Source organism: Mirounga leonina, unplaced genomic scaffold (genome assembly GCF_011800145.1).
Source record: "Mirounga leonina isolate KUSES-001 unplaced genomic scaffold, KU_Mleo_1.0 Mir_127, whole genome shotgun sequence".
Lineage (NCBI taxonomy): Eukaryota > Metazoa > Chordata > Mammalia > Carnivora > Phocidae > Mirounga > Mirounga leonina.
Genome location: NW_023270316.1, coordinates 48093048 through 48109063, shown reverse-complemented (window position 1 = coordinate 48109063; position 16016 = coordinate 48093048).

Sequence of the window (16016 nt, the reverse complement as noted above, 5' to 3'; positions counted from 1 at the left end):
CTTTGGTCTGTACCACAAAATTCTTTATAGCACCATAAACCTTTCATCTGGGCTTTCTTTAATAACATTATGACAGGGGCGCCTGGGTGGCTCAGTTGGTTAAGCGACTGTCTTCAGCTCAGGTCATGATCATGGAGTCCTAGGATTGAGTCCCACATCAGGCTCCCTGCTCAGCGGGGGGTCTGCTTCTCCTTCTGACCCTCTTCCCTCTCGTGCTCTCGGTCTCTCATTCTCTCTCTCTCAAATAAATAAATAAAATCTTTAATACATACCTAAAGGAAACTGAGAATGCTATAAATGAGCAACTTATAATTGCAGGGGTAAATGTACATAGACCTATCCTTGAAATATGGAGATCGAGTTCTAGGAATTAATTCTTTTTCCTCTTGTTCCCCAGGTCTATATTTATGAAATTCATTTCTGTGAATTTTAGGAACTCCTATGAGATCAAGCTCAGTTTGATCAACACAAGGGTGGATGCTATAGTTCATGCTTTCAGGAATGAGAAACTGATTCTTGTAGCTGCTGGCGGTGCTGGTTTCTGGTTGTTCACAGATGAGTCTCTAGGAATTATCTTCAGCAGGAAGGGAAAAAAAAAAAAAAAAAAAAACACCCTGCCTCATGCAAAAGTATGTTCTTCATTTGGTCAGATTCCATCAAATGAATGCAGGACCACAGAGGCTGTCATCCTTTGCTAGATATGGAAAAATTATGAAAAACCATGATAGCTCCAGAGCTCCTTATAGGATTAGCTGACTCCTCTGTTGCATCTTCATTGGAGTTTAGATTCTCCCTCTGCCCAATCCTCCTTTGTTAAGCTGTTCTCAATAAAATTTCTTCTTGCAGATTTTAGAATTTCAACATGTGCTTTCTAGAAGACACAACATATGACTTTTTTTTTTTTTTAAATCAGGATTACTCTGAGGATGTAGACCTTTTTTTTTTAAGATTTTACTTATTTGACAAAGGGAGAGCTTAAGCAGGGGGAGCAGCAGGCAGCAGGAGACGCAGGCTCCCCACTGAGCAGAGAGCTTGATGTGGGGCTCAATCCCAGGACCCTGGGATCACGACCTTAGCCAAAGGCAGACATTTAACTAACTGAGCCACCCAGGTGCCCCAGAAGATATGGACTCTTAAATGGAAACTGGATCATGCACTGAGCAGGTGGCAAATATCACCACTAATGTAGATCTAATACTGATAACTCCTGGAATGCAATTGTGTAGAAATTATTAAAACTTTACTGGAGGTGAGCAAAATGGAATATGAGTAGAAGGGAGTGTGCACAAAGATAAAATCTCTCTGGATTTTGTGAGTTCTGAGAAAAATAGTACTTACAAATTTCAAAAAAAATTTCTAGCTCTGAGATGGAGCCACTCATTTCCTGGTGTCGTGACAGCAACTGAAAGTTCGATAACTTTTGTGTCCCTGCAAACATTCCACTAGACCAGAAGCACTGAATATCCAGTCAGCCAACTCCTAATTGCCAAGCCACCTCTGGGCTTTCTCACCTCAGATGAGGTTGATGATGTGGTACCAGCCAATCAGATACTTTCTATTTGTTTCTAACTTGTTCTTTATCCTTTATTTAAACACACAAATGTCCTGCCTTTTGCCCCTATTGGAGGAGCGCATTGATAGGATGTGACCCCAGTTGACCCATGAGCTGGACCGGAGCAAACAGAGCCTCCTTCCCTATTTTTGGAATGTATATTCTGCCCACCTTTCCCACACTGGGAGCTGTTTCAATGACCCAGCCTTGAGAGAGAAAATTGTTGTTGAGATCACCTGGACTGAATATGTGTTTGAACCCAATTAAGACACCTATATAACTTTTAAGATTCTGGTAGGTAGGTATGGAAATATACTCATCTTGCAGCCATCCGAGACGAGCCTCAAGCATAAGTTCTCTTGCTTATTAACCTGCCACCTACCCATGTGGAGTCGTCTGCCTCTTCTTGTGTCTGTCCTTGTCCTCTGTGTGCAGGGACTAGTTTACAAACCAGTAGCCCCATTTTATGGTTCTCTGAAAGGATACTGGTTGCTTTATGAAGCATTTATGTCACCTGAATTGTTTTCTTTAATCATTTCTTAACAGTTTTGGTGACCAGGAATGTGATCCAAAGCTAACTGCTAGGGGTCTATGGGACAGCAAGACACACAGGTAAGGCACCTGCTGAACTCTTTGAGTTCACTGTTCCTGTCATCAGTACCAAAGGCTGTGGGTAAGTCCCTCTCTGGTTTGGGCTTCACTTCCTTGCATGCAGCTCTCCAATCCAAACTTTATTTTAAAGTATATATTTGTTTAAAAAGGTTCTGGGTACTTGAAAGTTTCCAGGGTTTATTAAAGTTTTGAGAAAGATTCTGGTGTCCAGGGAACGTTCTGGGGTTTATTAAATTTCACAGAAAAGTCTGGGCTCCTACAAGTTTCTGGGATAGTTATATTGGAAGTCTATAATGGATAGCAGCTGTTGGGGGGCTCAAAAAGCCCTCAAATTTAATCTACAGCATAAACCATTGGGGAACTTGGGGAAATAAGACAAATTCCGACTATTTAGACCATCAAAACCAAAATCTAAGTATGTACAAGTTGGATTATTAAAAACCATCAGGGTATCTGTCATTTTAAAGAAATCTTGTAAAAGGAATAATAAATTTGTTGCTAATGGGAATCTCATATGCCAAAGCTACAGAATTGGTGGGTACCAGTTGAATGCTTAAAAGGCATCAAAATTAATGGAAAACTTTGCTACATTCTGGTAGATACTAGGATTACACTCTTTACTTTAAACCCACATGCCCTGGAAGGTGCGGATGTTATCCTAGAACACTGGCCGAAGCCAGCAAAGGGTGAGAATTTTTACCAGGCTCTCCTGGATCTGTGGTGCCCAGTTGAGAAACGAAGGTAAAATTGCATGTTGCCCCTTCCTTTCCAAAACTAGACTGAATTTGGTTTTGGGGTATCCATTGGTTGTTGATCCTTTCTCTCCCAGGGACAGCTATTTCATTCTTGTTTGTTTCATTTTGTTTCCTGAGAATTTGGCTTGGCTTAGCTTGGCTTTCTGCCTGCTTGGGGCATGCACTTTGTTGTTGGTTCTTGTGTGTGCAGGCAGCTCAGCCATCAGGTTCTGGACCCAAAAATATAGCTGAAAAGAAATGTGAGTTGCGTTCTATTTGCTGCTGGGATTCTACCTACTGTTGCCAGCTCTCAGGGGAATTGTCTAAATATTTCTTCTGGATCTTAGGAGGGTAGTATCTTCTGCTCCCTCTTTGGGGATGCCTCTTGACTCCATGAGGTCATTCAGTACTGTCAGAAATATTTATCCAGGCTGAAGAAATTTTTTCAATGTGACAAAACATTTGAAAGTTGTGTTTTGTTTTTGTTTTTTAAGTAGCTCTATGGTCAGAAGTTGGTCAAATTGGAAGGTGATATTCAGTCTCCTAGGAACTTTTTAAAGAGCTTTTCCCTGCAAACTAAAATGAAACTATGTACCCAGAGGGGAAGAAAAACATTCCAAAGACAAATAGCTCTAAACCTAGAACATAAGAATCTTTTGATTTCTATCTTGGTTAAAATGTTTTTCCTGATATAAAGAATAGAAAATAATGTAGGTGGATGGTTGGGTCTGTACCTTGATATCATTCAGGTTGCCACCCAATTCTTTGAGGAATAAAAACGACTGTCCCACAAATTGAGGACAACTTGTAGAACTTGTCTTACAAATGTACAGAGAACAGAAAAAGCCCATCTACCCTTTGTACCAATCCCCAAACCTCCCTTATTCATGTCAAAAGGCTTGTAGGGTTTGCAAAAATTCTGTACTCAGGAAACAAAAGGTGGAACTTACATTCTGTCTCCGTGCTTTTGATATGTAAATGTTCTAATTGACTTCTCTAGGATCTGAGGGCTATCTCTAAACTTCAGCGGGGGTCATTCTTATGGGGGGGGGGGAAGGAAAGTCTATTTTAAAACTAGGCAAATGAAAAACCTTGAAAGTCATTTTCACAAATATTAGTAAAAAGTTTAAGGCATTTGAGCAGGTAAACTTATTCCATCTACCAGAAACACAATTTGGATCCAACTGTTCTTTTATAAACTTGTGAGTTTTGCATTCTCACCTGTCTCATGACTAAAATTTTAAAACAAAAGCTATAAGATCTGTTTCTGTTAGTCTGTATGTTTATTTACATCTACATATGTTTGTTATGAACATATTTTTTTTTTACACCTCTGGATGGTATTGCCAAAATTAATTTAAAAATATTGTATAGAGATCTATTAATTGACTTAAAGCATTTATATAAATCAAGTATACTTTCAGAAACATAGAAACTTACCCAATTGTTTCTCAAGTTCACATGGATCTAGGATAATTTTGGGATGGGGCTGGGAAAAGCTTGTTTAAGTTTGTTTTAATTAACAAGTCATGTCTTTAGAGTTGTCAATATTAAATATAATGCAGCATACAACTTTTATTCTGCCTAGGTTTACTAAAAGTCAAATAAGCTCATAGTGTCTCAGTTACAGAATTTGTCAGCAAGAAAGATAACTTAAGATAATGATTAACTGTCAAATGTCTCATGAAACTTCCACGAGTAATCTAATAATTTTTAAGAACAAGTAAATTAAATAGATGTAAATACAAGATAAAAGATATAAGTGAACTTAATAAGAATTACACTTTATGGTATATCTACTTAAAAGCAGTTTCCAAAATCTTTTAGAAATAACTTCTTAAAGTTATACAGATATAAATTAATTGATGGATAGTCATTGAATATCTAGATCATTCCCAAATTAAATAAAATACTGAAGCATTAATTACTAAACATAGGTGGAGGCCGATTTTAGGCAAATAGGCTTGAGCCATGGAATGCAGAAAGGGCCACGGGACCCCCAGGTTGAATACAGACTGGCCCATCAGGGGACATACCTCAAAATATCCATAGTCCCTAACTGACCAATGGGCTACTTCCAATCAGGCACAGTTACCAAAAAAGGGAAGATTCCATATGTTGCCATACCTCCTCACCTTCCCCCTTTAGAAACAGCCCCACCCACTGCCTTATGACAGAAGGCCTCTCCTCTGCTGTCCAGCCTGCTGCTCCCTTGTAGTATATTCAATAAACATCTATCTCCTTTCTTCAGCCTCAGGTGAGTGCTTTCACCTCCCTCCACCAACATTCACCCAATCATCACCCCACCTTTGGGGACCCCCATCTGACCTAGAGATACCCCATTTAGACACCACAATATGTTTTGTGCCACACTGAAAATTTTATGAGCAAGAATACAAGGTTCTAGAAATTGTGAAATGCATTTATAAATTTTCCAATCCACAGAATGCTAGTGTAACACAGTTCACAATAGCTCATACTTTAGTTTTCAGTAGGAATTAAGAATTCTAAGGGTTAGGAATTCTAATTAATGTATGTAATTAAGCCTACTAGAAATAATAAAGGAAACATCTCTGCAAGGATAGTAGGGTGTGTTTTTGGTAAGAAAAGGTATGAGGTATGGAGATATGTTTTTAATAAGGAAAAAGTAATGTTTTTCCTAAAGTAAAAAACAAACAATAACAACAAAAAAACAAACAAAACTGATTGTTCCAGAATGAGAAAGAGAGGAAAAAATGTAGGACAAAAACATATTTTTTACATTACTCAACTGGAAATATATTTTGTGTTCTATAATAGCCTAGAATTTAATACTCTGAGAAATAGTGAAAATAGGTTACTAGGTTGGCAATTGGAATCTTGGAAAAAGTGAAGGGAGGGATAACAAGGGATAAAAAGGGAGGTATAAAACGATAAAAAAGGAGAGGTAGGTGTACTAATGTGGAAAGGCCAGAAAACTTACAAGTTGACTGTATTTTTTGGGAGGTCTCAAAGTTCACTCTCTGTATATCAAAATAGTAAGGAATATATTGGTAAGAAGTTCATTAACATCATTAAGCTCAGTTGTCACTGTTGGTCAGGGCTAAAGGTAGGAGATGCCATTATAAAACAGGGCTTGCCAATGACTGAGAACATGGTGTGGTTCTGAAATTTTAGAAGTCAGATAGACCTATTTAACTTTCAAAATTATGGTGGAAACACTTGTAAAGATTGAGATTCAGGAATCCTAATCCATGGAGAACTATAGAGATGATTACTAAAACCTAGCCTTCCAGTGTCAAGATACTAGGATTTCAATAAGGAAATTGTTTAATTTTATAGCCAAAAGGATTCTTGCATGGATGATCAGGATGCTGAGGACTGCAGTCAAATTTCCTTTCCAGTTTCCAGTTTATGCTTGGACTTTTCAGTCCTGGAAACTGTTGATTGAAGAAGAGGATGAGTCCCTATGAGAATAAATAAATAAATAGGGCAAATTGGAAAGTATACATGATAATGATTTCCCAGTCGTTCCCCTAAAAGGACACATGGACATCTAGTCAGTTAATTGTGCCCAAAGAAAAGGAAAATATTCAAACATATTTGAGAACTGTGAACACAATTCAATTTGACATTGATAATCTGGGGTGCAAAACCATCCTTATGGCTCTCTTATTAGGATGAGGATAAATGGGGCCAAATGTCAAAGGGATTCCTTGTTATAATCCAGGTCACAATGTACTTGTCCATGAAATGGTACATATGAAGTTTATATAACAAAAATTCCAAAGACTATGCTAGTTTAACAAATTTCAGTTCCACTTAAGGCAGACAGGGCAAAGAGCATCGGGCATCTTGTCTGCATTCCTGTTCCATTTATATAAGCAAAATTATCTACTATAAAATGTTACCACTGGACTAGCTTACATCTAATGTACAGCTCAGATTTAAGGGATCTAAATGTTTTTAATCTGTTTTTAGTGTTCATAGAAACTGCAATGGAATTAGAACTAAAAAATGGCAACACTGTGTCTGCTTATGGTGCACTTTTTGGTTATTTACTGTAAGAAAATCACAATTGGTGAAGATTTTGACTGGGAATTAAATTCATTAGGTGGTGATAAAATGGCAGCAGTAATAGGGAAGATTGAACATCGTGCAGGTTATTACCTAAGATGCATACTAATGGAAAGAATGGAAAACTTTTTGGGCACCTGGGTGGCTCAGTTGGTTAAGCGACTGTCTTCGGCTCAGGTCGTGATCCTGGAGTCCTGGGATCGAGTCCCGCATCGGGCTCCCTGCTCAGCAGGGAGTCTGCTTCTCCCTCTCCCGCTCCTCCCTCTTGTGCTCTTTCTCTCTCTCACTCTCTCAAATAAATAAATAAAATCTTTAAAAAAAAAATGGAAAACTTTCTAAAACCTTAACACAGATAATCCACATGGACTATAATATGAAACAACCATCAAGACAAAGTTCTGGGACCTATAACTGACATGTTTCAACAGACAATAAATATGGAAATACATGTTTCTTAAGATATACAGGATTTAAAACAATAAAATGTTTAATTAGTATCATACAGAGTATTTCAGTGCCCTAAAAATTCTTTGTGCTCCACTTATTTTGCTCTCCTCCTCTGTAACCCTTAGGAACCACTTATCGTTTTATTCTCCCCATAGTTTTGACTTTCCTGAATGTCACTTAGTTGGAATCTTACAATATATATAGGCTTTTCAGATTGGCTTCTTTCACTTAGTAATATGCATTTAAGTTTTCTCATGTCTTCTCATGGTTTTTGAGCTTATTTCTTTTTAATGCTGAATAATAGTTCATTATCAGGGTAAATCACAGTTTATCCATTCACCTACTGAAGAGCATCTTGGTTGCCTCCAAGTTTTGGTAATTAGTAATAAAGATGCTATAAACATCCACATTCAGATTTTTGTAAGGTCATAAGTTTGTAGCTGCTTTGGGTAAATACCAAGGAGCACAACTGCCTTGCATAGCCATATCATATGGTAAGAGTATCATTTTGTAAGAAGCTGCCAATCTGTCTTCCAAAGTGGCCGTGACATTATTCATTTCTAGTAATAATGAAGGCGAGTTCCTATTGCTCCACGGTCTTGTTAGCATTTGGTGTTGTCAGTATTCTGGATTTTGACTGTTCAGATAGTTGTGTAATGGTATCTCTTTGTTCTAACTTCCATTTTCTTGATGACATATGATATGTGGAACATCTTTTCATACTCTTGCCAACTGTATATCTTCTTCAGTAAGGTGTCTATTAAGGTGTTTGGTCAAATCTTTTAATTTTTCTTAACTTAGGCAAGAAATGGAAACCAGTTTAAATACTTTCATATAATTGTTTATAAAACAAAAACACCAAATTTCATTAAAGTGAGAATAAATTGGAATGTTAGATATTAAGAATTCAAATATCATCTAAAAGAGTAGATGGGAACACAAATGAAAGGTAACATTCACCATAACAAATACTTTTGGTTAGTTAATATCTTGGGAATGAAGTAAAGTCTCTAAAATGTTATTTAGGTTTGGTAGAGTAAATAGAGCATATTTTGTTGTGTGTTGAACACTTTGATACAGATTTATTGCCTTTGCGTCTGGGACTGCTATCAGCAAATAGCCTTCAGCAGTCAGCCCTTTCAGAATTTTCCTTGGTTGAAAAGAATTATCTAATCCAAGATGTGTCCTTCCAGGGTTGACTTACATCTCATCAATTCAGTATCCATGTGGAACCAGACTTTGAGGGTACTTGATCAATGGATGCAGACACAAGAATAGATGAGGGAGAAGTTATTGACGTAGGATCACTTTCCTGAGATACTGGATTTACGAATGTGGCAAGGACTCCCAGGTGATAGTAAGCATTAGATGACTTCTAGATGCATGTGAAAAGCAATGGACCAAGTTGAATGAAATCTACTGTCTGAATTATTATGGCAGTCTGTGGATAAAGGGAATGACACACTTAAGGGCATATGCATGTTGGAGCAGATATTCTGCATAACACCAGAAAATCCATCAGATGTTTGTATTCTACAGACAGGCCTGGAAGGTGTACAAATTAAGAAGGGCCATTAGCAGCGTACTGGTAAGAAAATGCCAGTATCATGAAGGAACTCAATGGTGGCTCCCTTCCATTGGCAAAGGCTAATGTTGAGAGAGGGTATGGCAGAACTATACTGGCAGAAATAGAGATGATGAAACCTCCAAAAAGAGTAGCCAAGTGGTGGTGCTTAATACTAGAAACTAGGTATATGCAAGTACAGCAAAAATACTAGTCGAAGTAGTTCTGTGCCAGTCTCAGCCTACTGATAGTGATACTACGGGCTAGAAATGCCTGAGGAACTCATCTGGGCCCACACTACTTCTGGTAGCTACCCCACAGGCATTTTCTTGATTGGAGGCCATGTTACGGCTTGGCTGGCACTTGTGGTCCTTACTATGATTACAAGATGCACCTCAGCAACAGCCATCAGTGAACTTTGAAATAACAAATTTTACTACTTATAAGTCTTGGTACATGGCAAGCCCAGGGCCACACAGTGAAGTTGCAAGTAGAGAGAGCTGGGATTCTACCTTTATTGGGGTTGAGGTGGGGTGGGGTGGCGGCACTAGGGTTTCACAGTTTTACTCTTTATTGGTGAGTTTAAAACATAAGAATAGGAATTAAAGCACTGGAAGAGAAAAGAAAGGGGTCAAACAGTTACTTAGATCTACCAGAGCTTTCTTAAAAATAAAAACAGAACTCCATGGGTGGGGCAGCCTGGATGTTTATCTAGTCCTGTAACTGGCAATGTGTTTGTTTGAAATGAATGTCTTTGAACTGGAGGCTTCAGCAGTCTAAAGATTATTGTTAGACACTTACAATAAAAAAAGCTAATTGTCAGGCATTTACACAACAAATATATATAATCAGAAGAAATTGAGGTTGGATGAACAGAAGAAGGCACTCTACTAAAATTCACAATTCCTTGCCCAATTTCCAGTTTTAGGACCCAGAATGCACCAATTGAATGAGAGCCATATCCCCAAGATGAATATCCCTGTAACACCAATATAATTGTACATGGGATGCTTCATCTGGACCTTTCCCAGAGGGGACCTATAGCCCTTTTCTCAAACTGTACACTGGGGAAAGGGGAACACCTAATCATATAAAGGACCATTTGAAAAAGGTTACACAGTGACAATACTCAGAAATCTAACATTATCATGGCACCAGGTTAGAATGATGGTATGTGGGGACTAGATAATAAATGAAGTCCTGTCCAACATCCAGTTCAGTTAATGTGTCCGGGGTGGGGGACACATCTTGTCACTTTTTGGTCCTTGAATATATAGTTGGGATAGACACACTTGGTAGTTGATACGACACCCATATTGAGTCCTTGGTCTACATGGTAAGGGATAACATAGTGAGAAAAACAAAATAGAAACCTCCAAAACTGCCCTGCCCATGAATGCCAAGGTAGGAAACCAAAACAATACTACTTCCTTGAGAGGAAGGAGATGCAAAAAATGAGAATTACCCATAAGTATCTAAAGAATGCAAGGCTAGTGATGCTTGTCATATATTCATTTAATTCATCAGTTAATGAAGGATGGTTGTCTCAGATACTGGGAGGCTTGTTGGAAGAAGATTTCAGTCATCAGTCTCTGCAGGTTTTACACTAAATTCTATGTTTGAGTTGGCTTCCTATAGGACATAATCTAAAACACTTGGGGGTTAGAAAATGCTGTGTGTGTGTGTGTGTGTGTGTGTAGCCCTAGTTTAGCACTCAAAATACATATTTATCCCCATATGTAAATATTTCTTTAATTTTAATCAAAGTATCATGTTATATATTAATGAACTACAACTGTTTTGATAAGTAGGGACTCAATATGTCTGAAATGCAGGTGTACTATTTTACCATTTGTCAATGGTAGTGCAAAGAATGGAAAATATATTGAAAAAGTATTTTAACGTATCAAAACCTAAAACAACATTACTGCTGAAATTGTATCTGGTAAACCAGAACATAATAAGCATGATGGTAACAAACATCATATTAGATCATGTAATTGGTACTTTAAGGATGTAGTGCATTTATAAAATGACAAATACGAGAGGTGGTAACAAATTCCATTTGTAGCACATCAAATAAAACAAATCCAGACTTAAGTAAGGAAAGACTTTAGCCAAAAAGATCATTGCCGTATGGGAAGGTGAAGAGGCTATTACAATTGAGTAAATGTTCCAACCATAAGATCTACAAGCATCTCAAAGGTTAGGTAGAAGGGGCTTTTTTTTCTTTTCTTTTTCTTTTTTCTTTTTTTTTTTTTTTTTAAGAACAAGGCTGTATGTTTATTGGACAGTTGAGCAAGAAATGTCTTTCATTGAGGTCAGCTGATTTTAAGGAGAGTCTTTAAAAGTGGAAGCTGTTATAGCTTCCAGTGCTTAAGGAATGGGACAAAATTCTGGGACCTGGGGAAGGAGAGAAGTTTACCTAAAGTTTGGTCAAGTCAGATATTTTGTTCAGATTGGTATGTGAATACAACCAATTCAGCTAATCATTTATGAGGCAAAAGATGCATTGGTTTTTGTGAGCACTTTAGCAATAGTCACTTAGCTTCTTAGGTCCTTTATCACAAACAGTAATTTATTTACTTTAGCACAAACTTTATCTGTTAAAACAGATAGAAGAGAATTGACTTTGCTTTGGATATGTAATGATCTCAGCTGTGGTTGGACCAAATCTCAGGATTTCTTTAAAAAATACACCAAGTAGAATTCCTTAAAAAAAATACGCCAAGAACTCATATTAAGGCCATATGAGTAAGTTTAGATGATAGTCAACAATATCATCATCCATGTAATCCCATGAGCCAGCTCTTTCATACAGATAAGAAATCATGTCATTTTCCTTTCCCTCAACTAGCACAACCCATTCCTGTGATATGCAGAGGTGTCATACTCTATAGCAAAATCTTTCCTATAATGTTTTAACAAACCACTCATGGTTCTTATTTGTGTTTTTATTCATGTCAACTACCTTAATCAACTGTTGTAAACTATTCATTTCCTCACTTCTGCTTAATTAGTTATGTTTCAACAATAACACACAACATGTATTAAGTATTTACTCTATGTGCCAAACACTATTCTAAGTGATATTTATATATTAACTCATTACATTGTCACAAGAATTCCATGAAGTAATTACTCCCATCTACGTTTTACAGCTCAAGAAAGTGAGACACATAATTCATGGAGGGTCATACAGATAGTAATTCATAGACCATGAATTTTAAAATATGTAGATTGTATTAGCATCAAAAGTGCTTCTATTGGCTATAAGTGCTAGACTGTTGTGCACAGGTAACTTATCAAAACAGGTCAACACAGCGTATGACGATTTACCTTATTTAAAAAACTTGGGAAAACAGAAATGTTCTTTAAATACACTTTTATACATGTCCTCTGTTCTCCTATGCCTTCATTCCTAAGCTAACATGTATATCCAGTATTCCATATAAAAACATTTAATTGTTTGCTCTATAATGAGTGTGTCTACAGAATGACATGGATCTAAGTATATTGCATAGGCCACTAGTTTATCAATTTATGAATATTTTCCTTTTATTTTGTCTTAAAATACCCTAAAATTCATGAAGATCTTTTCTTAAATGTCTCTGGATAAATTTATTGGGCACATCTTTTCTTAGAAAATTATTCTGTGTCAAGAATGGCACCCTGGATAATGAAGAATTTAAGACCTGGGATATCTTCTAGTGTGTAGACATAGACTCATTCCTGCTAAAACAAACAGCACTCCAAAGTCACATTCTAAAATATATCAAATGGCAATGGCTGATGTCAAAATGACAAGAAATGCACCAAAAACAATTGATAGTCAATGAAATGGAACATATGTCCAAAAACCAAATCCATCCTCTCATATTTCTGATCACTTGAGGGGATCAGTATTATAAAGTACTCTTAAATGTACTCTTAAATAAAGTATAATACCTATGTACTCTTAAATACATAGAGGATACTACCTTTGCTGGCAGCTAATGAAATATATATGAAAGACCCTGCTATAATAGAAGTACAAAAAGTCAGGAAAACAAAAGGAATTCTAACTTCAATTAATATCTTGAATCATAAGTTAGAAACTTAAAAACCTAGGAGTGTTCAATTTTTTTGTGACTTGCTTTGAAAAAAAAATTAAAATATCTGGATGCTGAAAATAATTGCCCTGTGTTCTAACCATTTAGTTCTGTTGTGGTCAAAGAATATACTTTGAATTATTTAAATCCTCTTAAATTTATTGAGATTTTTTTTTTTTAATGGCCCAGCAGCTGGTCTACCTTGGTGAATTAACCACATGCACATATATTCTGTTCCTATTGGATGTGGGGTTCTATAAATGCCAACTAAGAAAAATAATTCACCTTGTTATGAAACGAATGTTTCTGTCTCCCAGTAAATCAATACGTGGTATTGATTATATTTTTATTTTATTAATTTATATTAATTATAAATGGTATTTAGAGATGGGGCCTTTGGGTGTTAATTAGAGTTTGATTAGGTTATGACAGTAGAGCCCTCATGATTGGATTAATGACCTTATAAGAATGAAAAGATTGTCCTTTGCCCTTTCCTTGCCCTGTGAGAACATTGGTAAGAAGATGGCCATCTGCAGACCAGCCAAAGGGTCTTACAAGAACTTGACCACGCTGGCATCCACATGTCAGACTTCTGTCCTCCAGAACTGTGAGAAAATAAATTTGTTATTTAAACCATCCAGTCTATAGCATTTTGTTATGGCAGCCCAGGCTGACTAATATACTCCCCACCAAATCATTATATATGCAATGTATCATACAGACTAATTTATTAGAATTGAAAGAGACTAGAACCCAGGGTGATTATATTTGAGCATGTGCATATATATATATATATGTGTGTGTGTGTGTCTATATTTGCATATTTATGCCCCCTTTATCCAATCAGTAGATTATTTATAATTCACAATTATGTTACTTATATAATTCTGTAATATAATATTCTTAATATATTTAGCAATTACCTACAGTAGAATCAATCAGAGTAATAGAAACTATTTTTGTGTCTATCAACATTAATAAACAATGCATTTTTTAATCTTTAGGTGATATATCAATTTCAGTCAAATTATCTTGAAATCAGCAATATTTTCTACCATATGTATTACCAGAAGGGTAGCATTGCCAAAAAGAGATATTCTAAGATTAAAATCTAAGAAATCTAAAATTTGCACACACTATTCTGCTGTTTACTACCTTTTGGGGGGCAAGCTACACAAAACCCAGAATGTCAATATTCTAACTTTCAAAATAGAAATAGTATTTATAATTATACACATTTCACAAAGAACTAAGAAAGGATTAAAGGTAGATAATATTTGTGATGATAATCAAGTTACTCCAACATTTCCCTGTACCTTTTTTTTTGTTTTTTTTTTGTGATAGTCACTTTATTGTGGTGATCTGGAACTGAATCCACAATATCTCTGAGCTATGTCTGTATTGAATAAAATGTTAACAGGCAATATAAAAGACTGGACCAAATGCCTAAAAACCAAGATAAAAATGTAGACAATAGATTTTTTTTAGGCTTTTTATTGTTATGTTAATCACCATACATTACATCATTAGGTTTTTTTATAAATTTTTTATTCTTATGTTAATCCCCATACATTACATCATTAGTTTTAGATGTAGTGTTCCATGATTCATTGTTTGCGTGTAACACCCAGTGCTCCATGTAGTACATGCCCTCTTTAATACCCATCACCAGGCTAACCCATCCTCCTACCCCCTCACCCCTCTAGAGCCCTCAGTTTGTTTCTCAGAGTCCATAGTCTCTCATGGTTCATGTCCCCCTCTGATTTCCCCCCCTTCATTCTTCCCTTCCTGCTATCTTCTTTTAAAAAAAAAAAAAAAAAACATATAATGTATTATTTGTTTCAGAGGTACAGGTCTGTGATTCAACGGTCTTACACAATTCACAGCACTCACCATAGCACATACCCTCCCCAATGTCTATCACCCAGCCACCCCATCCCTCCCACCCCCCACCACTCCAGCAACCCTCAGTTTGTTTCCTGAGATTAAGAATTCCTCATATCAGTGAGGCCATATGATACATGTCTTTCTCTGATTGACTTATTTCGCTCAGCATAATACCCTCCAGTTCCATCCATGTCATTGCAAATGACAAGATTTCAGTCCTTCTGATGGCTGCATAATAGGGATCCCTGTACCTTCTATCTAGCTTAATATTTAATACTGCAAAGAGCTAAGTTTTGATGTAATGGGAATACAATAGAGGGTAAAAATAACTAAAATAAGTTACTGAAACTCAAACTATAATCATACATGAAAAGGAATCTTGAGCATTTGCATCTTGCAGTCATAATGCCTTTTCTCTAGCTTCTCAAGTAGTATTGATAATTTGAGAATTAGAAGATTCAGGCTGACTTCCAATAGGATGTAATGTAAAGCAGCAGCCCCCACTACTCGAACACTATATTCAGAATGACACTGGAGCTGTGGAATTATCTAGGTTTTGGGAGGTGTCTAGATCAGTAGAATGGAAGGAACTTAATAGAAAAGGAAAAATATGGTGCATTTTCTGTACCCAGAGAAGATCATATAATTTAGGAGAGGGAGATCATGAGCATCCCAATAAGGACCCCCACATACAGTTTTGTTTGTTGTGGGCCACATTTAGGAGGCCCTTTATCACTACAAACTAAATTCTAGGTAAGGATTAAGTAAGGATGTAAAAAGGGTGAAGGAAAAAGATGGTGGTGGTATCAAAAGACTGCATGCATATGTGAGGTTGAATAAATGGTGGAGTTGAGACATTAAAGGGCATGAGTAGGAAAGATAAATGGTGGTTGGAGAGAGCAATGCCTGAAATCGAAGTCATACAGGGATTTCAGTCGCTGCTAATAGCAGATCCTCAAGTATGATCATGGGAGTGAGCCAATGAAGCAGAGCAGACAAAAACATCATTCAAGAAAAGGTTGAAGAAGAGGAGATGACAGGGGAGGAGAAAGAGGAAAAGGAGAAGGAAAAGA